General features: G+C 45.0%; 1 protein-coding gene and 1 long non-coding RNA gene across 2 annotated transcripts in view; one reads left to right on the forward strand and one right to left on the reverse strand.

Annotated features, from left to right (window-relative positions):
* Positions 1-1,943: 1,943 nt before the first annotated feature.
* LOC146356445 (uncharacterized) lies at positions 1,944-17,076 on the reverse strand. Its single transcript, XR_014788654.1, has 3 exons — positions 16,989-17,076; positions 4,252-7,692; positions 1,944-2,988 (listed from the first exon to the last, which is right to left on the reverse strand). It is a non-coding gene; the product is annotated as an uncharacterized LOC146356445 (long non-coding RNA).
* Positions 16,304-24,042, forward strand: part of LOC146356446 (vomeronasal type-2 receptor 26-like) — a 69,158-nt gene continuing 61,419 nt past the window's right edge. The window contains exon 1 of the mRNA XM_084841115.1: positions 16,304-22,080. The gene's annotated coding sequence lies outside the window, so the exon portion shown is untranslated. The remainder of the gene's footprint in view (positions 22,081-24,042) is intronic.

The raw sequence follows: 24,042 nt of genomic DNA on the forward strand, positions 1-24,042 counted from the left end.
CTCAGAAAGCAGGAACAGCAGGAGGGAGGCAGACCCAGAATGATATCGTTGCTGTTGCTGTTGTTGCTCCTGCTTCCTTATGCGGCCGGTCAAGTGCAGAAGACAGACTGCTTGACCATTTTGAACAAAGAGCAAGACTTAGGATCCTATTATTACTGGCCAGGAGACTACCTCATCAGTGGAGTCCTGTCTTCACAGTATTTCATGTGCAACGAACCATACGTTTTCTCTGAGTCCCCTGTAACCAGGGTTGTCACGTAAGTGATAATGATGATTTAAAGTTTCCAAACCCGCACTCCGGTTGTCCCCATTTATGGGAGAGTGTCCATCTTTTCTGGTATCTCTGGTCATCCCTGATAAATCGCTCTTCTGACTTTTGCCACTCTCTCCTTTTTGAAGAAGAATTCGGAGCTTCATTAAAGTGAAGGCATCATTTAGTTCAGTATGCTCACATATGACTGGATCCATGAGGTTCCCTTGCATTGTTTCAGCCAAAAGAACCAGCAGCCTCTTTGATAGTAAATGTTTTGATAAGACACAGGCTGGAGCCAGGGAGGTTCTTTCTTGGCAGTGGTCCAAATGCCAATGCCTGCACAGAGGTTCCCTGTGCATCATCAAGTCTCTGAATCAAGACTGCAGATGCCTGGGGTTGCTCCTGCATTAGAAGAGACTCAAGCAAAACACCACTTGAGTTTGTTTTGTGTTTTGTGCATAGATTCCCTTTAATGAAGAAAAGGCTTATGGGATGGCAATGAACCAAAGCCCTTGGTTATCTTTTTGGTGATCTGTTCATTTATGTTATTAGAAATAGGAGAATTAAGAATCTGTATAATGTTTCTCCAAATTTTGTCCATCTATATCCATGTATATCAAATATACGGTGACAGATCATCGGCACCGAGCTACGCCTCTTGTATTATTAATAGGTACATCTCTTTTTCTCCCCCCTCCTCACCCTGAATATAACATGGCTTAAGACTATAACATCCTTTGTGCTAGTTAACATTCCTGAATGGCTGAGTGGCTGGTGTGGAAATTATTTTTTTATTTGAATGCCAGCTTAAAATGGGGTAAAAACCTAGAAATGCCTTATAGTTTTCTGAAGCATACTATATTCCTCTCCTTCTTCCTTCCTAAGTGGACAAACTGTTTTCCAAGAGATGCTGTACAAACAGGAGAAATGATCCTCCAAAGTAGCCCATGTAACTCAAGTGGGAAAAAACAACAGACAAAATCTGTCAAACTGCAGGAGCTCGCCTATCAAAATTAAGCCTCCTAGAAAAAAGCAATTTCTGACCAGTTCTACTTCAAAATTGCCACAGGCTATCCTCAAATATACTTCTCCTCAACTACAAAGCTTCAGACTGGTCACTGAGGTATTTTCTTAATATAAGAAATAGAATCTACTCCCCCCCCCCCACCAAACTCTGGTTATAAGAGAATACGATACCCCAATTTTCTCCTCCACAACTGAGATGCCACAGGAGAAAAGGCCTTGTCATAGTAGCCATCCACCTTGCTTCCTTTGGTGGGGGCTTCTGCAGTCAGACTGCTAAAGCTGATCTCAGGGTCTGGGCAAGACAAGTGTATATGGGAGGAGATGATCCTTCAGGTAGCAAGGGGGGGTGCTGGGCGGGCAGATTGAGCATTCGGGGCACCAAACTGATCTGAGGAGCTGTGTTTTTTTAATATCCTGTCTGCAGTGAGCTAAGATGGCAAAACCAAGTGCCTGTAACCCTCCTTTCAGGGTTCTACTGGTTGCGTGAGTACTAACTGGAAAAATCGTCTTCCTTCTAGAAGTGTTAAAGTGTGCTTCATTTTCAGTTTCCACTTTGATGTGATTTCCAGTGAGTAAAAGTGAGTGGGACACAGCTTTTCTTTGAGGCAACGTTGCCAAGCACTTAACACTTCAAATACTGTTTACATTATAAGGACCATGTAGGTAATAATGAAATAATTGTTATTTTTATTTACGCATACTGAAACAGCATGAATAAGAGGGCACTGTTAATCTATGACTCCCCCTTCCCATATTACTCACTTTTAAGTCTCTGTCGGTGATATTCAGCAACAAAAGCTTGCAAAGCTCAAAGAGAAGTGATTGAGAGATAATTTTGGGGAAAGGAGAGAGTGAAGCTGAACTCAAACCATTAGTGAGAGCCCTTGAAACACATAGAACGATAAAGGCAGGAAGAAGGAGACCCGTAGACCCGTGCATGCCCATGCCCACACACACGGGCACACACAGAAGATCTGAAGATCTGAAATTAGCATTTCTTCAAAGCATTTACTTACTTTTAAAAATGCCAGCCTACTTTACTCTCATTTCATTGGTCAGTACATATCCACTAAATGTCTCTCCAGACATTTTTTAACAGTCCATATCCCTGGCAAATTGGGGAACTTTCTTTTTAGTGGCTGTTGCCATTCTGATCTCCGTCTCAAACACCAGAAAACATGGCATGATGCCGAAAACAAAACGAAAACAAGGCCTACAATGGTGGCTAATGACTTGCATACATGTTAAAGGGGTTATTTAAAAAAAAAAAAAATTCCACCATCCCCAACACAGGAGGAATAGGAAATCATCCATGTTTTAGACTATAAAAAAGTTTATTTTTCTTCTTCACAAACTCTGATCCAAACAAGGTCACTGAAACATACTCCCCAAGTCACTTTGGACAGAGAGAGGGGTTTGTTTGCTTGCTTGCTTTTTCTCTTTATAGTGCTGTTTCTCTCCCCATAGTTCACCAGTAGACCTGGAAACTTCATGGCATGTAAACGCCTCCAGTGTGGGAGAGCCCACCACCTCCCTAGGTAATTGGTTCCATTGACATACTGCTCTAAAAGTCAGGACGTTTTTCCAGATGTTCAGCCGGAATCTGGCTTCTTGTAACTTGAGCCCATGATTCCGTGATAGCGTTCCCCTTATTTTCGCCGTAGTCTACGTAAATGGATGGATGGATGGATGGATGGATGGATGGATAGCTAGATAGATAGATAGATAGATAGCGGGCATTAGACTCATTCAAGATAAAATGCAAGAGATAATATCAGGACACAGGGACAGAGTTTCTTCTGTTTAGCTATTACAATCAGCTGAGACCTTATACGCATGATGATTAGAAAATAATTAGCCACCTCTTTGGTGAGATATCCAACCTTATCCCAAAGACAGTGAATGACTTATCTTTCATCAGAATGCCCTAGGAAGTTAGTCAGAAGAGGGTACAGCATATGACATCTCAAATCAGAATAAAAATTACAAGGCAATACAATAGAGTAGGTGTGTCAGAGTTTCAGGGAATCCTGCCTTACACAGACACGATTTGCTACTTTATTTACTACTGGGAAAACCATAGATTTGATTAGACGGACCTTTGTCGGCAAGGTGATGTCTCTGCTTCTTACTATGCTGTCTAGGTTTGCCATAGCTTTCCTCCCAAGGAGCAAGCGTCTTTTAATTTCATGGCTACAGTCACCATCTGCGGTTATCTTGGAGCCCAAGAAAGTAAAATCTGTCACTGCTTCCCCTGCTTCCCCTGCCAGGAAGTGATGGGGCCAGATGCCATGATCTTCGTTTTTTGAATGTTGAGTTTCAAACCAGCTTTTGCAGTCTCCTCTTTCACCCTCAACAAGAGGCTCTTGAGAACCTCTTCGCTTTCTGCCATTAGGGTGGTATCGTCTGCATATCGGAGGTTGTTGATCATTCTCCCAGCAATCTTAATTCCGACCTCTGATTCATCCAACCCGGCGTTTCTCATGATGTACTCTGCATATAAGTTAAATAAGCAGGGTGACAATATGCAGCCTTGTTGTACTCCTTTCCCAATTTTGAACCACTCGGTTGTTCCATGTCTGGTTCTTACTGTTGCTTCTTGACCCTCGTACAGGTTTCTCAGGAGACAGGTAATGTGGTCTGGTACTCCCATCACTTTCAGAATTTGCCACAGTTTGTTGTGATCCACACAATCAAAGGCTTTAGCATAGTCAATGAAGCAGAAATAGAAATTTTTCTGGAATTCTCTTGCTTTCTCCATGATCCAGCGAACGTTGGCAATTTGATCTCTAGTTCCTCCGCCTCTTCGAAACCCAGCTTGTAGTTCCAGTAGTTCTCGGTTCGCATACTGCTGAAGCCTAGCTTGTAGGATTTTGAGCATCACCTTGCTGGCATGTGAAATGAGTGCAATTGTGGGGTAGTTTGAACACTCTTTGGCATTGCCCTTCTTTGGAATTGGAATGTAAACTGACCTTTTCCAGTCTTGCGGCCATTGTTGAGTGTTCCAAATTTGTTGGCATATTGAATGCAGCAGTTTAACAGCATCATCTTTTATAGGTTATTAGAAATAGGAGAATTAAGAATCTCTGTAATGTGTCTCCAAATTTTGTCCGTCTGTACCTGTTAATATCAAATATATGGTGGCAGATCATTGGCACCAAGCTATGCCTCTTGTAGTATTAATAGATAGATCTATTTTTCTTTACTCCCACCCCCTTACTAGAACAAGGCTCAAGTCCATTAACATCCTTCATGCTATTAAGGACTGGTTAATGTTCCAGAATGGCTGAGTGGCTGGTGTGGAAATTCTTTTTATTTAAATGCTTGGTTAAAATGGGGTAAAAACCAACAAATACCTTATGGTTCTTCTGAGGCATGCATGACAGACTGTTTTTCGAGAGATGCTGAACAAAGAGGAGACATGATCCTCCAAAGTAGCACGTGTAAGTCTAAGGGGGAAAAAATCCAGGCAAAATCTGTCAAACTGCTGGAGCTCCCCTATCAAAATTTAACCTCATAGAAAAACGCAATTTCTTACCAGTTCTACCTCAAAATGGCCACAGGCCATCCTCAAAGACACTTTTCCTCTGCTGCCAAGTTTCAGACTGATCCGTTGAGCCCTTTTCATAGAATCATAGAATAGTAGAATCATAGAATAGTAGGGTTGGAAGGGGCCTACAAAGCCATCAAGACCAACCTCCTGCTCAGTGCAGGAATCCAGGTCAGACCATGCCTGATGGCTGTCCAGCCTCGTCTTCAATGCCTCCAGTGTCGGGGAGCCCACCACCTCCCTAGGTCATTGTTTCCATTGTTTGCTCAATATGAGACATAGAATTTACTCCCCCCTTAAATATCTGGTTAAAATACAATACGATTCACCCAATTCACACCTACACAACTGGGGTGGGACAGGAGAAAAGGCCCTTATCTTGGCATCCATCTACCTTGCTTCCTTTGGCAGGGGCTTCTGGAGTAGGACTGCTAAAGCTGATGTCAGGGTCTGGGTAAGTGTATATGGGAGGCGATGATCCTTCAGGTAGCATACGAAATAAAGTATTTTTTGGCGTGTATCAATAATTGAATTTAAATGTTGAGTGTGTGGCCTTTTACACTGGTCATGATTCACTGCTGGACACACTGGGTTGTAAAAGGGCAAATCCAAACTCCCAGTAGGCTCCTGGATTAATGGAGGAAAGTGGTGTTTATTGGCTTATTCTCCTTCCAGTGTGAAGATGGAACAGTCAGGATCATCTGAGGACAAAGCATCCATCCCAGGCGTGGCCTTAGGGGTGGGCGAGCTGGCCGGTTGCCCATGGAGCTGAGCTGGGGGGGGTATGAGCTGAGGGGGTGCCAACTTGACCTGAGGGGCTGTGTTTTTTTTTAATGTACTGTCTGCAGTGAGCTAGTGTGGCAAAGAGCAAACGTCTGTAACCTTTCTTTCAAGGTTCTACAGGTTGTTTAAGTACTAACTACAAACATTATGTTCCTTGTATTAGCTTTGAAGTGGGTTTCTTTCCGAATTTCCACTTTGATGTTATTTGTGCTAGGTAAAAATCAGTGGGACACAGCTTTACTTTGAGGCAGCATTACTGAGCACTTCAAATGCTGTAAACAATATAAGCACTATGTAGGTAATAATAAAATAATTGTTATTTTTATTTATACATTCCAAAACAGCATGCATAGGAAGGCATTGTTAATCTATGACTCCCCCCTCCCTAAATTGGTTACTTTTAAACTTCTGTGGGTGATATTCGGTAACACAACTTTGCAAAGCTAAAAGAGAAATGATTTAAAGATAATTTGGGGGAAAGGAAAGATTGAAGCTAAACTCACACCAGAAGTAAAATCTCTTGCAACACAGAGAACTATGCAGGCAGGAAGAAGCAGACACGCAGACATTCTTCAAAGCATTTACTTACTTTTAAATACCCCAGCCTAAATACCTAACCAGTAAATGTCCCACCAGACAAATTTCCCAGTAGATATCCCTGGCAAATTAGGCTTTTTTTTTTTAATGGCGAAGGTCATTTTGATTCCCGCTGCCCCTGCAAACACCAGAAAACTTGGCATGATGCAGAAAACAAACTGACCACTGCAATGAAAACAAGGCGTACAATGGCTGCAGATTTTCTCCCCTTCCTCCGCAACATTCAAAGTCAACAGTGACAGGCACTCCTATTGACCTGCATACATGTTAAAAAGTTTTTTTTTTTAATTATATTCCACCATGGAAATCATCAATGTTTTAGACTTAAAAACCCCCAAAAGAAAACATTGTTTTTTTCACAAATTCTGGTAAAAAAAGGTTGCTGATATGAACTCTCAAAGTCACTTAGGACAGAGGGAGGGTTTTGTTTGTTTGTTTACCTGCCTTTTTCTTTAAACTGCTCTTTCTCTCTCAGTATTTCAGCAATAGATGCTGGCAATTTCATGCTATGTAAACCCAGCACTTCTTCCTGGCACCTGTACATTTCAAAAACATTGGTGAAACTGTTCTGAACGATCCCACAGCTTGTTTGTACTGATAAGCCGTAATGAAGGATCCAATTGTGTGTGTGAGTGTGTGTGTGTGTGTTCCTTGAAATCTGTCAACATCCCCTCTCAAGGAATGGGGTACCAATATCTCCATCTTTCCTTTTATCAGGTAAATGGATACTCAATTCCTTGCAACATGGATATGTTCGCTGCCCCCTAGGAACTTCCAAACCATTATGCGATGATCGGCTCTTCTGAAATTTAAATTGCATGAAAAAAGATTATAGGGGTATAACAGAAAGAAGCATATTGGTTTTCGTTCAGTGGAGAATGGCAGTATGAGGCACAGAATATTATTTTTATTTATTGTTTTGCAGTTTGCACGGTACAAGGTACTGGCACATCCTGTCCTTCATGTTTGCCATTCAGGAGATCAACCGGAACCCCAGGCTCTTGCCCAACATCACCCTGGGCTACAACCTCTACAAGTCCTTCTTCGATGGAAGATCCGCCTCCTACGCCATGCTGCAGCTCCTTGCTGGGGGCGAAAGCAACATGCCACATTACAGCTGTGGGAGAAAGAATCACCTGCTGGCCATTCTTGAAGGGGCTGAATCGGACCTCTTCCTCCACATTTCCTCCATGTCGAGCATGTACAAAATCCCTCAGGTGTGAATTGGGAGTGGACAGGAGGCCAGGCGCATAGATAGGGGAGATGAGCACTGCTTGGGCTCAGCTCTCACTCTACAGTGCCTGTGCCTGCTGGATATGCTTGTCCTCTGCAGTGTGTGTTGGAAGCGAGTCTTGGCAGCAGTGGAGCTCTCGAATGGGAGGCCGCTCAGGCCGGGCATCAAACAGTGAAGCTGGAGGAGGACCATAACCAGTTCTGGCCTCGAGAGTTGGAATGGTTGGGAGTTTCTGAGGGAGAAATGAGGCTGGAGAAAGAGTACAATCAGGGGTCAGCATGGTTGGACAGGTGCCAAGAATCCACAGGCTCAGGAGGTCCCATACCCCAGTCCTGGCAATCCCTGCTTCTTTTGGCAGGGATTGAATGGAAACAAAGCCAAACAAGCCCTTGGCCCTCTTCAGTGTCAGCTGCCGACCATGTTCAATGACACAGTTAGCAATCTTCGGAGAGAGCAATCGTGTGGCTACTAGACGTTGTCGAGGTGGCCATAGGAATTTTTGGCTTCTGGCAACCACACTCCTCTGAGCTCGGTTGCCAGAAACTGCACACCCTGCTCACTCCCCTGCCCCCTGTAGCTTGCACTGAGAGAACTGCTCTGCTCATAAGACAGAGCACGGAGGGGCAAAAAAAGGACATTCCCAGGGGCAGGGTTGGCAGGAGGCCACGGAAGCTGTTTGAGACAGCTTCCGATGTGATCTCCAGCCCTGTTCCTGCCGCCTTCCTGAAGCTGCACTTAGACATGTGAAAATGTCCATCTCTAAACCAAACTGCAGGGCTGCTACAGCAGAGGGAATCCTCTCCTCTGCGCTGCTTCCACACTGCACTGGAATGGAGGTCGCCTCCAACGTCAGAGGAGGTCAGAGGCACCCGTGTTTCTCTATTGGATTGCACCCTTCAGCATGTCCCAAAAGGATCTTCCATTCAGACATTGCAGAAAACACTAGTGGCTGACAGGAATGAGAACCCTCCCCAGAAATTTTTGCAGGACCCACATGAGGAATAGGCTGAAGATGAACCCTGACAAGACCGAGGTACTTTTGGAGGGAGACAAGAGGAGGCTGGGGGATGTTGACCTGGTGTTGAATGGGGTACGGCTACCCTTGAAAGACCAGGTCTGCAGCCTGGGGGTCATTTTGGACTCCCAGCTGTCCATGGAGGCTCAGGTGTCAGCTGTGAGCCGGACAGCACTGTATCAACTCCATCTGATACGGAGGCTGCGCCCCTTCCTTCCCAACCATCTGCTCCCATCGGTAGTACATGCCCTGGTCTCCTCTCGTTTAGACTACTGTAATGCGCTCTACGCGGGGTTACCCTTGAAGACGGTTCGGAAGCTGCAGCTGGTACAGAATGCGGCGGCTCGCCTGATTAAAGGCAGCCGCCGGTGAGATCACATTACTCCAGTGCTGAAGGAGTTGCACTGGTTACCAGTTGTTTTCCAGGCCAAATTCAAGGTGCTGGTTTTGACTTTTAAAACTATGGATGGACGAAAGTCCCTTACCTGTCCTCGAAGCTTGATTCACGGTGGGGGGGAGGTGCTTCGCTTCTCCCCCCGAAGTTCATGCAAGGGGGGGGAGGCGCCCCGCCTCGCCTGACCGAAATTCAGGACGGGCGGGAGGCACCCCATCCCGCGGCGGCGAAATTCAGGCCGGGTAGAAGTGCCCCGTCTACCCAGCCGCAAAAAAACCCCCAAAAACACCACCCCCGTGATAGGCTATGTAAGGATTTACGTAGCCTATCACGGCTAGATTTCCAAAGTCAGCCATGATAGTCTACGTAAATCGTCACGTAGCCTATCACAGGTGACATTGAAAAAAAAAAAAAAGAGCACGTTCCCATAGGGAGCCGCCATTTGCGTTCCTTATTTGGTCCCTATAGTCTAGGTAAAGATTTACGTAGACTACGGCGAAAATAAGGGCAACGCCATAGTGTGACAATATGCAGCCTTGTCGTACTCCTTTCCCAATTTTGAATCACTCGGTTGTTCCATGTCTGGTACTTACTGTTGCTTCTTGTCCCTCATACAGGTTTCTCAGGAGACAGGTAGGTGGTCTGGTACTCCCATCTCTTTAAGAATTTGCCACAGTTTGTTGTGATCCACACAATCAAAGGCTTTAGCGTAGTCAATGAATGTAGTCAATGTAGTTCTTGGTTCACATACTTAGGGATGTCAGAGAATTCCGTGACGGGTCTCGGTGAGCTGAATGCCAGTGCAATTCATCGCGGAATGGCCTACCCCCCCACCACCCGCGGATCCCCCCTGGGATGAGACTTACCTGGGGCAGATGTTCCAGACAGCGGCAGCTCTAGCAGCGGCTTCGGCGCTGGTGGCGGCAGCAGCTAGTCTTCCAAACGGCTGCTGCAGCTGCCATTTGCAGTCTCTCTTCCCTCCCCCCCATTGACGTGATAGGCTACGTAAAGACTTACGTAGCCTATCACGTCTGGGTTTAAAAAAAAAATGCGTACAAAAATGGCGGCAGCTATTGCATTCCTTTTTTTTCGCCGTCTTAGTCTTTGTCAATATTTACGTAGACTAAGATGAAGAAAAGAAATGGGACGCAAATAGCACCCACTATGCATTTTTTTTTTTTGTTACCCAGAGCCCTCTGTGGCCGGAAGTCTGGCTGTGGACGGCCCTGGCCTGGGCCTGGCCGGCTGCTCTGTGGAGCCACCGTGGAGCACAGCTGGCCATTGAGGATTCTGGGGGGAGGGACGGAACGCCTCCCCCGTCACCATGAACAGAATCCACGAAAAGGTAAGTCACTTTCGTCCATCCCTACACATACTGCTGAAGCCTAGCTTGTAGGATTTTGAGCATAACCTTGCTGGCATGAGAAATGAGCACAATTGAACGGTAGGTTGAACACTCTTTGGCGTTGCCCTTCTTTGGAATTGGAATGTAAACTGACCTTTTCCAGTCTTGTGGCCACTGCTGAGTGTTCCAAATTTATTGGCATATTGAGTACAGCACTTTAACAGCATCATCCTTTAGGATTTTAAATAGCTCAGCTGGAATACGGTCATCTCCGCTAGCTTTGCTGTTAGTAATGCTTCCTAAGGCCCACTTCACTTCACTCTCGTGGATGTCTGGCTCAAGTTCAGTGACCGCAGTATCATGGCTATCAGGGACATTCAGATCTTTCCTGCATAGTTCTTCTGTCTATTGTTTCCACCTCTCCTTAATCTCATCTGCTTCTGTTAGGTCCCTGCCTTCTTTGTCCTTTATCATGGCCGTGTTTGCACAAAATGTTCCCTTAATATCTCTGATTTTCTTGAAAAGATCTCTAGTCTTTCCCATTCTATTGTTTTCCTCGATTTCTTTGCATTGTTCATTTAAGAAGGCCTTCTTGTCTCTCCTTGCAATTCTCTAGAACTCTGCATTCAGTTGGGTATATCTTCCCCTTTTCCCCTTGCTTTTCGCTTCCCTTCTTTCCTCAGCTACTAAAGCCTCATCAGACAGCCTCATCAGACATAATCAATCTGATTTCGATATTGACCATCTGGTGATGTCCATGTGTAGAATTTTCTCTTGTGCTGTTGGAAAAGAGTGTTTGCTAGGATCAGCGTGTTCTCTTGGCAAAACTCTATTAGCCTTTGTCCTGCTTCATTTTGTTCACGAAGGCCATGCTTGCCTGTTATCCCAGTGATTTCTTGACTTCCTACTTTAGCATTCCAATCCCCTATGATGAAGAGGACATCTTTTTTTGGTGTTAGTTCTAGAAGGTGTTGTAGGTCTTCATAGAACTGATCAACCTCAGCTTCTTCGGCCTCAGTGGTTGGGGCATAGACTTGAATTACTGTGCTGTTGAATGGTTTGCCTTGGATTCGTACTGAGATCATTCTGTCATTTTTGAGATTGTACCCCAGTACTGCTTCTCCCACCATTTTGTTGACTATGAGTGCTACTCCATTTCTTCTAAGAGATTCTTGCCCACAGTAGTAGATATAATGGTCACCTGAATTAAATTTGCCCAGGCTTGTCCATTTTAGTTCGCTGATTCCCAAGATGTCGATGTTCAATCTTGCCATCTCATGTTTGACCACCTCCAGCTTACCTTGATTCATTGATCTTACATTCCAGGTTCCTAAACAACATTGTTCTTTACAGCATTGGATTTCTTTTCACCACCAGACACATCCACAACAATAAAAGATACAACATAAGGTGGAAGAATAAAACTCCATGTTAAAAAAAAAATAAAAATAAAAAGAGAAACAAACAGAATCCTGATACAACTGTGGCTGTTCAGCCAAGGAAGGCTTGCTGAAATAAAGATGTTTTCAGGGAACAGCAGAGTGTTGGCGCCTGCCTGACCTCCAAAGGCAGGGAGTTCCATAGAAAAGGGTTCCATAGAAAGTGGAGTGTATTGGCCCCAGGCCTGAAACCCCACGTTAACAGTAGTTTCACAGCGGCTTGGAGATCTATAGTGCTCTCTGCTTTGGTTCGTTTTTAGTGCAATTCTCTTGCAAGGTGGGCCTCTTGGCTGGTAAGATGAGTCAAAGGTCGATATCACCGCCTCAGCACATCCCACGCTAATGAGCGCTGGTCTTATCAGGGTCTAGGATGTGCCTGGGAAGTGAAGCTTGTTTGTCTTAAAGCTACAGGCATCTGTGCTGGGAAAGTTCTGATTGTTTTCATTCTGACCAAGCACGATTAGTCTATGCTGGGAAAGTTGCAGATGAACGCTAATTAATGCTTGCTGCTGTCATGCTGCCCCAGTGCTGACATGTATGGTATAAAACCCATCTTACCCCATGGCTCTGGGTTCAGAGAAGCTGTCTGATCCAACCATTGGGTATGCCTGTGCGCTGTAAGTACTCAGTAAAGTCTTCTTGTAAGCAAACTTGGACCTGGCTTATTACAATCTTGGCACCTCTAAATTAGGAGGCCTACTGCACAGGCAATACAGGCAGCTAATGCTGATTCGGTCCTGTTACCAGGTCAAAACCCAGAGTGGGTTGCTTTTGTACTCATGTTGCCCCTTCATGGCTTTAATTCTTGAATAAGGATCCTGTGTGCTCCCCAAACAGCATCTAGAACATAGTTGGGGCGGGGCTAAATCTATCCTCTTCAGTTGGCTCATGCAAGGCAGCGAGCAGGTCTCACCTCCATCGATTGGTTCCTGAAGTGTATCACTCTACAGCATTTTGAATGCATGAAAAGGACCCCAGTGTTCCTCTTGGGCTGCACCACAAATGAGGACTGAGATATTTTTGCACTCCCCCTCTACGTATACCACTTCATAGTGACAGGCATTGCATTAGATACTAATACTTCCAGGCTAGTAAATATTTGACCTTCATGCAGAAAACAAACTGAGACTAAACTACAGTCTCTGACTTTACTTTGCTCCCTAGATCAGTTATGGCATTGCTACTCCTGTTTCTAATGACAAAAGTCAGTTTCCTTTTGTCTACCGCATGGCCCCAAAGGAAGAAACCCAGTACCTGGGGATCGTCCAGCTACTCCTGTTTTTCCGATGGACGTGGGTCGGTCTCTTTGCTCCAGACACTGAGAATGGGGAGCGGTTCCTGGGTGCCTTGACACCCCTGATGATTGGCAGTGGGATTTGTGTTGCCTTCTCAAAAAGGTTACCACGAAATATCTTACAACAAATATCCCAGATCGACCTATCCATCTTGGGGAAAGAAGTGAAGGTAATGGTTTACTATGCGGACTCCTACTATGGCTGTCTTCCATTTATGTTAATACAAAGAACACTGGAAAAGAGAGAAACTGGGGCAAAAGTCTGGATCACACCAGCTTTTCAGGACATCAACACGAACTTGTCTTATGAACCTAATTACTTCCATTTCCTCCATGGTTCTTTGTCCTTTATAATTAAGACTAAAATAATGACAAAATATGACTCCTATGAACCAGTCTCCTCTGCTCTGACACTGTTTTGGGATGAAACCTTTAACTGTTCCAGTTCAATGCATGTTTTGTCCATGAAAGTTTGGACAAGTTGCAGAGAGAAAGAGAAACAGGCAATGCTGCCCCAGGAGGAGATCGAGAGAGTCCTGTCTCAGGACAGCTACGTTACTTACAGCAGTATCCAAGCTGTGGCCCATGCCTTGCATGCTGCATATTCATCCCGATCCAAGCAGATGTTCATGATGGGTGAAGGAGAAAGGCAGGAACGTCACATGCTGCAACCATGGCAGGTATTCCCCTTCCCTTCTGGAACATCCCCATAAAGACTCATGATGAAGATAACCAAAGATGTGTTTGGGCAGACAATTGTTCCTCCTGCGTGGCAGTGCAGGCAGGCAATACATCCTGTTTCTCTGCCACCATTACATCCCCAAGTAGCTGCCCTCCTCCAAAAATCCCTTACAAATGGAGACCCAGACCGATAGTGAACCAGTTGTTGTTGTTTTGTGAAGAACTTTAAGGATATCATCTCTTGACTTCGCAGTGAATCTAATGCTTTTGTTGTAGAAGATTCAGTGGGAGCCATTTCAGTTATTGTGGTCTGATGGAGTGCAGAAGTCATTCGCAGCAATGTGCCCAACTACATGTCCTCCAAATAAAAGCTAGTTTGGGGAGGGTGTATGACCAGGTGGGTGCAGCCTGTAGTATATAGGGGCTAGGGATGGCGGAGAATTTCTCCCCGAAACTTCGGGGGGCCGAGCGCCAACGTGTTGGGCCCCCCGAACAAGTTTTGGGGAGAAATTCTCTGCACCCCCCCTCCCCCGCACCCCCCCCCGGGACGGGACTTACCTTTGCCAAATGTCCCTCCCGGCGGTGGGTCCGGCCGGCGGTTCAGCGGGTGTTCGTGTGGGGCAGGAGCGGCAGCCGGTCTTTCGACTGGCTGCCGCCCCCGCCATTCCAATTAAGGAAAGAAAAAAAATGCCCCCGTGATAGCCTACATGACGATTAATGTAGCCTATCATGGGTAGATCTGCAAAGTCAGCCATGATAGGCTACGTTAATCGTCACGTAGCCTATCACGGGTGACTTTAAAAAAAAAAATAGTGCGTACGGATAATGGTGGCCCCCATAGGGAGCCGCCATTCCCGTTCCTTATTTGGTCACTGTAGTCTACGTAAAGATTTATGTAGACTACAGCGACAAAATAAGGAATGCGAATGGCGGCTCCCTATGTGGGCCGCCATTAGCGTACGCACTTTTTTTTTTTTTAAAGTCACCCGTGATAGGCTACATGATGACTAACGTAGCCTATCAAGGGGGCGGTTTTTTTTAAAAAAAAAACAACAATGGAGTTTGTGGCCGGGCGAGGCGGGAAGCCTCCCCCCACCGGCCTGAACTTCACGGGGGGAGCAGCGAAGTGCCTCCCCCCCACCGCGAACAACCTTCGAGGACAGGTAAGTGACTTTCGTCCACCCCTAATAGGGGCATTATCAGAACCTGGCAGACTCCTCCTCCCAGCCCGCTTGAGCCCAGTCCCTGAGCTGTGTGGTGCTGATGGATTTGGCCACTGAGCATCTGGGAACAGCTCTGAACAGCTCACAGGCATAACAATGACTCTCACTATCTTCTCCATGCAAGGCCTCGTCCTGCCCTGTTGGCTGTCAAGCAAGCCCTCAACAGCTGGCAGGGCTAGTATGAGGCCCGAGAGCCCCAGACTTATGAGGAAGAAATGGCTAGCGCAGTTGAGCAAGGAATGGCTAGTGCAGTCGAGCAAGGAATGGCTAGCGCAGTCGAGCAAGGAATGGCTAGTGCAGTCGAGCAAGGAATGGCTAGTGCAGTCAAGCAAGAAATGGCTAGTGCAGTCGAGCAAGGAATGGCTAGTGCAGTCAAGCAAGAAATGGCTAGAGCAGTCAAGCTCTTGTGCACACAGAGGAGGGGCGGCTCGCTTGGCTGATGGGGCAAGGCATGCCGGGAGGCCGGTGGGGGGGGGCTCTTGCAGCTCCCCCACACCCCGGATGGTGCCTGCTCTTCCTAAGGGGCCAGTAGTGTGACCATTTCTCTTGAAACCTGCTCTGGACTCTATGGGTTTGGTTGGTTAGGGCTGTGCACTGCTTTGGACTGAATCCTGAATAACGAAGTGAAGCCTGCTGTTTCAGAGGTGCCTCAGTGTGATCCTGTAGCAGCCATATCGGGGGTCAGACTAAGTAGCCTCATGCAGTCTCATGCTTCATGTTCTTGCTGAGCTCTTTCTCCCTTGAATATATTGTTGTAAGCTGACGAGACACAGGAATTCCTTATCTTGTCAAAGGTCATACAATTGTATATCTTGTTCTCTGCTGTTCTCTTCTGTTCTCTCCTTATCATGGCTACCCTATAACCCAGTTCTTGTATTATAAACAATAGTGCTAAGAGAAGAAATGTTGAGGATTGCAACCCCATGCGGGAGGGAGAGGAGGAGCCATTTCATATATGTCACAATGTCTATAAAACCAATGTGCTAATGTAAATCGGGGCTTCTGGCTCTTTGGAAACGATTCCAGCCTTAAGCCCGCGCGTTAAATAAAGAATCTCTTTTTCCTTCACTCCGTGGTCTCTCTGACTCTGGGTTCTGCAACATAAATGGTGCCGTGACTCGGATGTGGCAGGCTCTGAGCCAGACAGGTGGCAGTTGCCTGCTCTTGATCGCCGCACCGGGAAGACGAGCTCGGCGCATGCCTCCCTTTCTTGGCGCCACCGACCTTTTTGTCGAGTGAATGGGAGAAGGCCTGCACCGGGATCGCCCAAACGGCAGCGAGCAGCAAGAGAACCTTGGGAAGCGGAGGAAGGAACTTGAGCCCTGCCTGTATCGTAGCTGCAATTGAGTTGAAACCCACATTGGAAGCCTTCAGGAGAAAGGCAAGTATATGGGAAAAAGAGGGCCCCGCCTTTAGGGAGAAAGGCCACTGGGCAGAAAAAAAGAGGGCCCCGCCTTATGAAGAAGGTCAGTGTTGGTGGTATACGTATACAAAAGAACCTACTCCTTGCGGGTAGAAGGGGGGCCTGATCACACCCCCGAGTGGGCGCCAGTACCTAGCACGCCAGTACTCAGTAGGAAGCTGAGGAAGCTGGGGAAGCCGTTTTCCGCTCTGGTAGAAAGTGGCAAAAGTGGGTGGCAGGGACATATGGATGTAGTGGGGAGATTGATGATTGTGTGAGTGGCTACTGCGGTTTCTGAAGCATACCGTTGACCGTCCGGGTGCCCAGGCCAGTAGCAAAGTGCGTGATGTGAAAAATCCTCTTGTGTCGGCCAGTGAGACCCCTTACTCACTGACCAATTCCCATTCCCTAATTGTGTCTGTCTTCAATTTAGGAGGGAGGCTATGGGTGGTGGGGGAAGCAAACCTTGCACCCCCTTGAGATGTATGTCAAACAAAGAAGGAAAAAGGTTTTTTTTAAAAAAAGATTCAGAATAGAGAGAGAAAACAGCAAAAAGCTCAAGGTCGAGCTGAGAGGAAAAAAAACAAGATCTGAGGCTGTTTGTTAAAAAAATGTTGCAGGACAGTCTGGCTTTTAACAAAGCGTGGGAGCGTGAGAGTGTAAGGCCGAAGACGTAGCTGTTAGCCTAGCGCGCCGAGAGAGGGGGGGCAGGAAAATTGCCCACAACGTTCTGAGTTGTGCAACATCATCACCTCGCCTAATTGAGATGAAATCCCTAAGAAATGGAAACTGAAAATGAAGACCCAGAAGATGAAGGCAAAATAGAAAACAAAGGTGAAGAATCAGCCCCCAGAGCACAGGCTAGACCCCTCTTCGAGTGAAAAGTGTGCCATAAGACTGTCCCAAAGCAGAATGAAGCGGAAAGACCACGTTAAAGATCTCTGTCAAGGTAACCGTGTTTAGCTTTGAACTGTGTTAGAATTGCATAGAGCCTGTAGCTACTGACCATCAGCTATATGATTTCTGAAGAGCGTAACCATTAAGCTTTTGCCGTGGGATTCCCTGCAATGAAGAAATCTCACTGATTTGAGTGTCCAGTGTTACACTGCCTAAGTGTGTGTGCTAAAGAGACCGAGAAACCAGACAGCATGTTCCTGGCCAAGCCAAAATCATGCTACTGCCATGCTTCTGGAAGCTGCAATAAACTGTGTAAGCTGGAAGACCCAACCTGATTGAGAAGAAGATATTGGAGCAACTGTCTTGAAAAAACAATGAGATCTGTGTAGCTGGCTGGCTGACGCTGTCAGTGATGTTACAACTTTAAATTAAGACTGTTTTCCTGTTTGAGACCCCAGCGAAGAAAGCTAACCCGAGTTATTTGTTGCCCGTGCCAAAGCAAGAATTTGGTGGCCCTGTACCTCATCGTGTCCTGTTTTAAGCTTGGGATTTACAAATACAAACAAACTGAGAAGCTTGCCTTTGAAGTCCTGCAAATCACCCCACCGCCTCCCCGAAGATTAATGGCTGCCTGAAAAATGCAAGTATAAGGCGATGCCCATCACCCCCCAGCGTCCTGAGTTTCGGCACTCAGTGTTTCAGTGCTTTCGTGTACCAGGTTAGAAGAGAAAAAAAAAGAGTAAGTTTTTAAAATGTCTGTGAGAGAACCTGACAGAAGTAAAATAAAATTTACAAAGGAGTTGCCCAGGTTAAAGTGTCACGGCTAGAGAGCTGAGCTGTGCCGCTCTGTTTAGACAGAGGCCTTGCTAAAAAGTTAAAGGCCCTTGTCTGTCAAAAGGGGTGTAGGGCCACACTTTCCCTTTTTAAACTGATGCAAAAGTAGAGAGCCTTTGCTGGAAACATCGCATCTTCATTGCCCAGAGCCGTCTCTGTTTGCTTCCATCAATGTCTGGGCTTTTTAGAGACACTCTGCACATGAACTAAAATTTTAAATTGTCAAAGACTTGCCATAGACAGTGCTGTGAAGCTTTTGATAAACTTGAACTCTCATCGCTGTGGACCATGTGTCTGTGTTTGTAGTCAGCTCAGTGTACAGCAGGCTAAGTTTGATCTGTGACTTTTAGATTTCCTTTTGCCAGAATTCATGCAGCATAGAGTTGCCGATGCAAAAATGGTGACCTAGAACTCTGCGTGTGTGGGTATGCCCGTCCCTTGATTTTGATGAGCCCTGAGCTTTCAGCCAGAAGACCAGTATAATTGCTGGATCTGCTCCATCATGCCTTACCATGCAAGAAGTGTTTTCCATTCATTGTGTTAAATTGCAGAAAAAGTTTGTTGTGTATATTTTATGATTTCTTAAATATCATAAAGTATATGTGATATTTGCAGATTAGTGTTAGTTGCAACTCCAAATGATACTAAGTGTGGTTCCCAATGGATGACGAAGAGAAAAGACAAAAGCAAGTAGAAAAGAAGGAATAGAGAAAGTAGAAGACAGATAGAAAAAAGAAGAAAGAAAAGGCAAGAGGCAAAGAAAAAAAAAAATTGTAAAAAAAGAAGCGTGGCCATAGTTGCCCCCAGGGTAAATTAAAAGCAGCTGATTGTGCCTGGAGCTTATTACCTGGGGTAAAGTAGCCACAATAATGTAATAGTTCTTTAAAATGAAGAAAATGTAACTAGAAGGAGAAAAAGAGCCTATCCCAAATGTGTGTCAGTGGGACTAGTGTAAGGCAGAAAAGTTTAAGTAAGTTTAACTTGAAAAAGACAAATAAAGAGACAAGGCTGGTGCATGGAGCAGAAAGTTTTATATAAAAAGTTTGAAACATGATCTGCAATACAGGCAGATCAGCAAAGAAAAAGAAAGCAAAAGAAAGAGAAAAAAATTTGTCTTCCCATACTAATAAATAAAAAGTGTTATCAAGCACTTTGGGAAGCGAAGTTGTTTACAGGAAGCTGTGCCTGAGAACCAAACACTTCTAGCCTATGCTGAAAATGCTTGCTAGTGTTATGGGTAACATGTATGGTATAAAACCCATTTAGCGCAATAGCTCGTGGTTCAGAGAAGCTGTCTGATCCAACCATTAAGTACGCCTGTGTGCTGTAAGTTACCCAATAAAGCCTCCTTGTAAGTACCCCCCCCCCGCTGGAATCCCAAAACACAAGTGGGGCTAGAGCGCCTCACCCAGTATCAAACCCTGCTGTTAGAAGCCATGAAAGGCAGGTATGAAGAAGTCAATTAATATGACCAAAGTGTCTAAAGTGCTGCAAGGTGCCACCGAGGCCCCAGAGCGTACTTGGAGCGTCTTTCAAATGCCTATCGCCAGTACACCCCCCTCCCTCAGCCCAGAGGCCCAAAAAGACGTGGACGAAAGAAAAAAAAAAGAAGACCCGGCAGAGGCAGAAGATTCTTAAAAAAGAACCAGTGTGCCCAGTGTGGACAAGATGGACATTAGTGGCATGAATGCCCAAATAAAATAAATCAAATACACAAAGGAGAAAACCAAAGGGGCCAGAATGGGCGAAGAGGGAGACAGCTTGAGAGGGGCCGTGACATTGACTGTGAGGGGCCGTGACATTGACTTCATAATTGACACTGGAGCAGCATCAAGAGCAAGCAAACCTTAGCCTTAAACAAGAAGTCCAAACACTAAACAAAGTTCTTCAAGCCCAGCGTAGCTTTGTCTTAGAAAATAAGCCATTCCCATCACAGAAGTTCATCCTTTCCAATTAAGAGTTAAAGTATGAGTTAAAGAGGGAAAAATAACCCTTTGACTCCCAGATAGAGAAGACTGAAAACTGTCATACTTTCCACCCCCACAGCTATGAAAGTAGCTGGAGTTAAACCCTGGATACACTGGACACGAGTCAAGAGAGCGAGAGGGGGAGAGTAGACTGTAAACAGAAATCCTGAAAATCCTTTAAAAATCATTCTGAAAAAGCAGTAAGAAGACTCAGGCTAGACCTTACTGTGGACACACCGGGAAACTGTCCCCCTGCGTACGGTCAGACCTGCAACTGAAGAATTGAAGAAGGGGACTAGACCCTACTGCAGCTTGCCAGGTGAATAGCTGCCCAGCGTACGGTCAGATCCCAAAGAAGATCAAACATGCGTGTTGTAGTGTTAGTAGTGCTGCATTGTGTTTCCTTAATAAGGTGCAAAAAGGGGGGTCTGCCCCTGGAAGGAGAAGTTTGTCCCAGTGATTTGCTGATAATTACTGGCTTCACCTGGCTAACATCATGAAAATAAAACATTTTTGTTTGCCAAGAGGTATACCTGCAAACAGGCTTATTAGCTCTTGCCTAATACCTGTCTGTAGACATCCTGAGAAAATTCAAAAAGATACCATGTTAAAAGTTTATGGTGTAAGTTTAACTTATTCCCAAAATGCTAATTGGGGCATGGTTGCAAAGATCCTACCCCCTACAGAGTTCACTCTACGCACCCCCATCATTGCTGAAACAAATGCTACGTGTGCACAAATGCTTAATTGTCAAAATTTTTTCCAGAAAATATAAAGCTATCCCTGGCCCCCTTCCACTGTAATAAAATTCAAAACATATCTTTTAATGATGCCCACATACTTTTGCCTCATGGATGGTTTTAGACATGTAATTCCCGCACTTGGTCATTCATTCCTGCCAACTTGTCTGATAACCACCCATGTTGCCTCAGCCGCCAATTGAACTGGTGCCAATTCTTCCCCTGTAGCCCGACAAAATCCGTCAACGGCAGCCTCGAGCACTCCAACTAACTAAAAATTGTAATAGTCATGTGCAGTTATATTCTGACTCAGAAAAATTGGCCTTAGCAATGTCACTAGTTGGGGTTCCAAGTTTAGCCGTGGCTGATGGTCTGGAAATCAACCGGTTAGCTTGCAGCTTAGCCAAATGCATAAATGCCACCTCACGAGCATTGTCATTGTTAAATAAAAAGCTGCGTGATCTAAAAGGTGCAGTTCTAGAAAACAGAGCTGGTATAAATTACCTCTTCCTTCTTCATCATTTAAGTTGTGAGACACACCAAAAGCTCTGTTGTTTTAACTTAACTGATAATGGCAATGCTGTAGATGAACAGATCAACAAGCTGCACAATATAGTAGCTAACAAAACAATAAGACAAAACAATTAGCTAAATTAGTTAACCCCTTGGCTTCCAGATCTTAGCTGGCTTGAAAGCATTGTTCATCCTAATTCTACCAGTATTGTTCATAAAAGTTCTGTTATGTCTCTGCGTTCCTTGTCTTATGAGCTGTTTAACCAATCTGTTTTATGTCTCAGCTAGTAAAACTGCTGCCCTCTACGCTCTAATAGCCCAACAAGAGGCTAAGTAATATGTATGTCACAAAAAGCTTTGTATAGTTATCAGTAATGCTATAATTGTAATGAAATTATGCATTTAAGGGGGGAATGTAGCAGCCATATCGGGGGTCAGACTAAGTAGCCTCATGCAGTCTCATGCTTCATGTTCTTGCTGAGCTCTTTCTCCCTTGAATATATTGTTGTAAGCTGACGAGACACAGGAATTCCTTATCTTGTCAAAGGTCATACAATTGTATATCTTGTTCTCTGCTGTTCTCTTCTGTTCTCTCCTTATCATGGCTACCCTATAACCCAGTTCTTGTATTATAAACAATAGTGCTAAGAGAAGAAATGTTGAGGATTGCAACCCCATGCGGGAGGGAGAGGAGGAGCCATTTCATATATGTCACAATGTCTATAAAACCAATGTGCTAATGTAAATCGGGGCTTCTGGCTCTTTGGAAACGATTCCAGCCTTAAGCCCGCGCGTTAAATAAAGAATCTCTTTTTCCTTCACTCCGTGGTCTCTCTGACTCTGGGTTCTGCAACATAAACTTAGGGATTTCATCTCAATTTCATCCAGAAATTGTGCTCCAGGCACAATCAGCTGCTTTTAATTTATCATGGGGGCAACTATGGCCACGCTTCTTTTTTACAAATGTTTTTTCTTTGCCTTTTGCCTTTTCTTTTTTTCTTTTCTCTGTCTTCTACTTTCTCTATTTCTTCTTTTCTACTTGCTTTTGTCTTTTCTCTTCGTCATCCATTGGGAACCACACTTAGTATCATTTGGAGTTGCAACTAACACTAATCTGCAAATATCACATATATTTTATGATATCTAAGAAATCATAAAATATACACAACAAACTTTTTCTGCAATTTAATACAATGAATAGAAAACACTTTTTGCATGGTAAGGCATGATGGAGCAGATCCAGCAATTATACTGCTCTTCTGGCTGAAAGCTCAGGGCTCATCAAAATCAAGGGACAGGCATACCCACACACACAAAGAGTTCTAGGTCACCATTTTTGCATCGGCAACTCTATGCTGCATGAGTTCTGGCAGAAGGAAATTTAAAAGTTACAGATCAAACTCAGCCTGCTGTACACTGAGCTGACTACAAACACAGACACATGGTCTACAGCGATGAGAGTTCAAGTTTATCAAAAGCTTCATAGCACTGTCCATGGCAAGTTTGTGACAATTTAAAATTTTAGTTCATGTGCAGAGTGTCTCTAAAAAGCCCAGACATTGATGGAGGCAAACAGAGAAGGCTCTGGGCAATGAAGATGCGATGTTTCCAGCAAAGGCTCTCCACTTTTGCATTAGTTTAAAAAGGGAAAGTGTGGCCCTACACCCCTTCTGACAGACAAGGGCCTTTAACTTTTTAGCAAGGCCTCTGTCTAAACAGAGCGGCACAGCTCAGCTCTCTAGCCATGACACTTTAACTTGGGCAACTCCTCTGTAAATTTTATTTTACTTCTGTCAGGTTCTCTCACAGACATTTTAAAAACTTACTCTTTTTTTTTTTCTTTTCTAACCTGGTACACAAAAGCACTGAAACACTGAGTGCCGAAACTCAGGACGCTGGGGGGTGATGGGCATCGCTTTATACTTGCATTTTTCAGGCAGCCATTAATCTTCGGGGAGGCGGTGGGGTGATTTGCAGGACTTCAAAGGCAAGCTTCTCAGTTTGTTTGTATTTGTAAATCCCAAGCTCAAAACAGGACACGATGAGGTACAGGGCCACCAAATTCTTGCTTTGGCACGGGCAACAAATAACTCGGGTTAGCTTTCTTCGCTGGGGTCTCAAACAGGAAAACAGTCTTAATTTAAAGTTGTAACATCACTGACAGCGTCAGCCAGCCAGCTACACAGATCTCATTGTTTTTCAAGACAGTTGCTCCAATATCTTCTTTTCTTCTCAATCAGGTTGGGTCTCCCAGCTTACACAGTTTATTGCAGCTTTCAGGAGCATGGCAGTAGCGTGATTTTGGCTTGGCCAGGAACATGCTGTCTGGTTTCTTGGTCTCTTTAGCACACACACTTAGGCAGTGTAACACTGGATACTCAAATCAGTGAGATTTCTTCATTGCAGGGAATCCCACGGCAAAAGCTTAATGGTTACGCTCTTCAGAAATCATATAGCTGATGGTCAGTAGCTACAGGCTCTATGCAATTTTAACACAGTTCAAAGCTAAACACGGTTACCTTGACAGAGATCTTCAACGTGGTCTTTCCGCTTCATTCTGCTTTGGGACAGTCTTATGGCACACTTTTCACTCGAAGAGGGGTCTAGCCTGTGCCCTGGGGGCTGATTCTTCACCTTTATTTTCTATTTTGCCTTCATCTTCTGGGTCTTCATTTTCAGTTTCCATTTCTTAGGGATTTCATCTCAATTAGGCGAGGTGATGATGTTGCACAACTCAGAACGTTGTGGGCAATTTTCCTGCCCCCCCTCTCTCGGCGCAGTAGGCTAACAGCTACTTCTTTGGCCTTACACTCTCACGCTCCCACGCTTTGTTAAAAGCCAGACTGTCCTGCAAC

The sequence above is a fragment of the Heloderma suspectum genome, chromosome 2, assembly GCF_057233095.1.
Source record: "Heloderma suspectum isolate Gila_16-S chromosome 2, 16-S_ref, whole genome shotgun sequence".
NCBI classification, from domain to species: Eukaryota; Metazoa; Chordata; class Lepidosauria; order Squamata; family Helodermatidae; genus Heloderma; species Heloderma suspectum.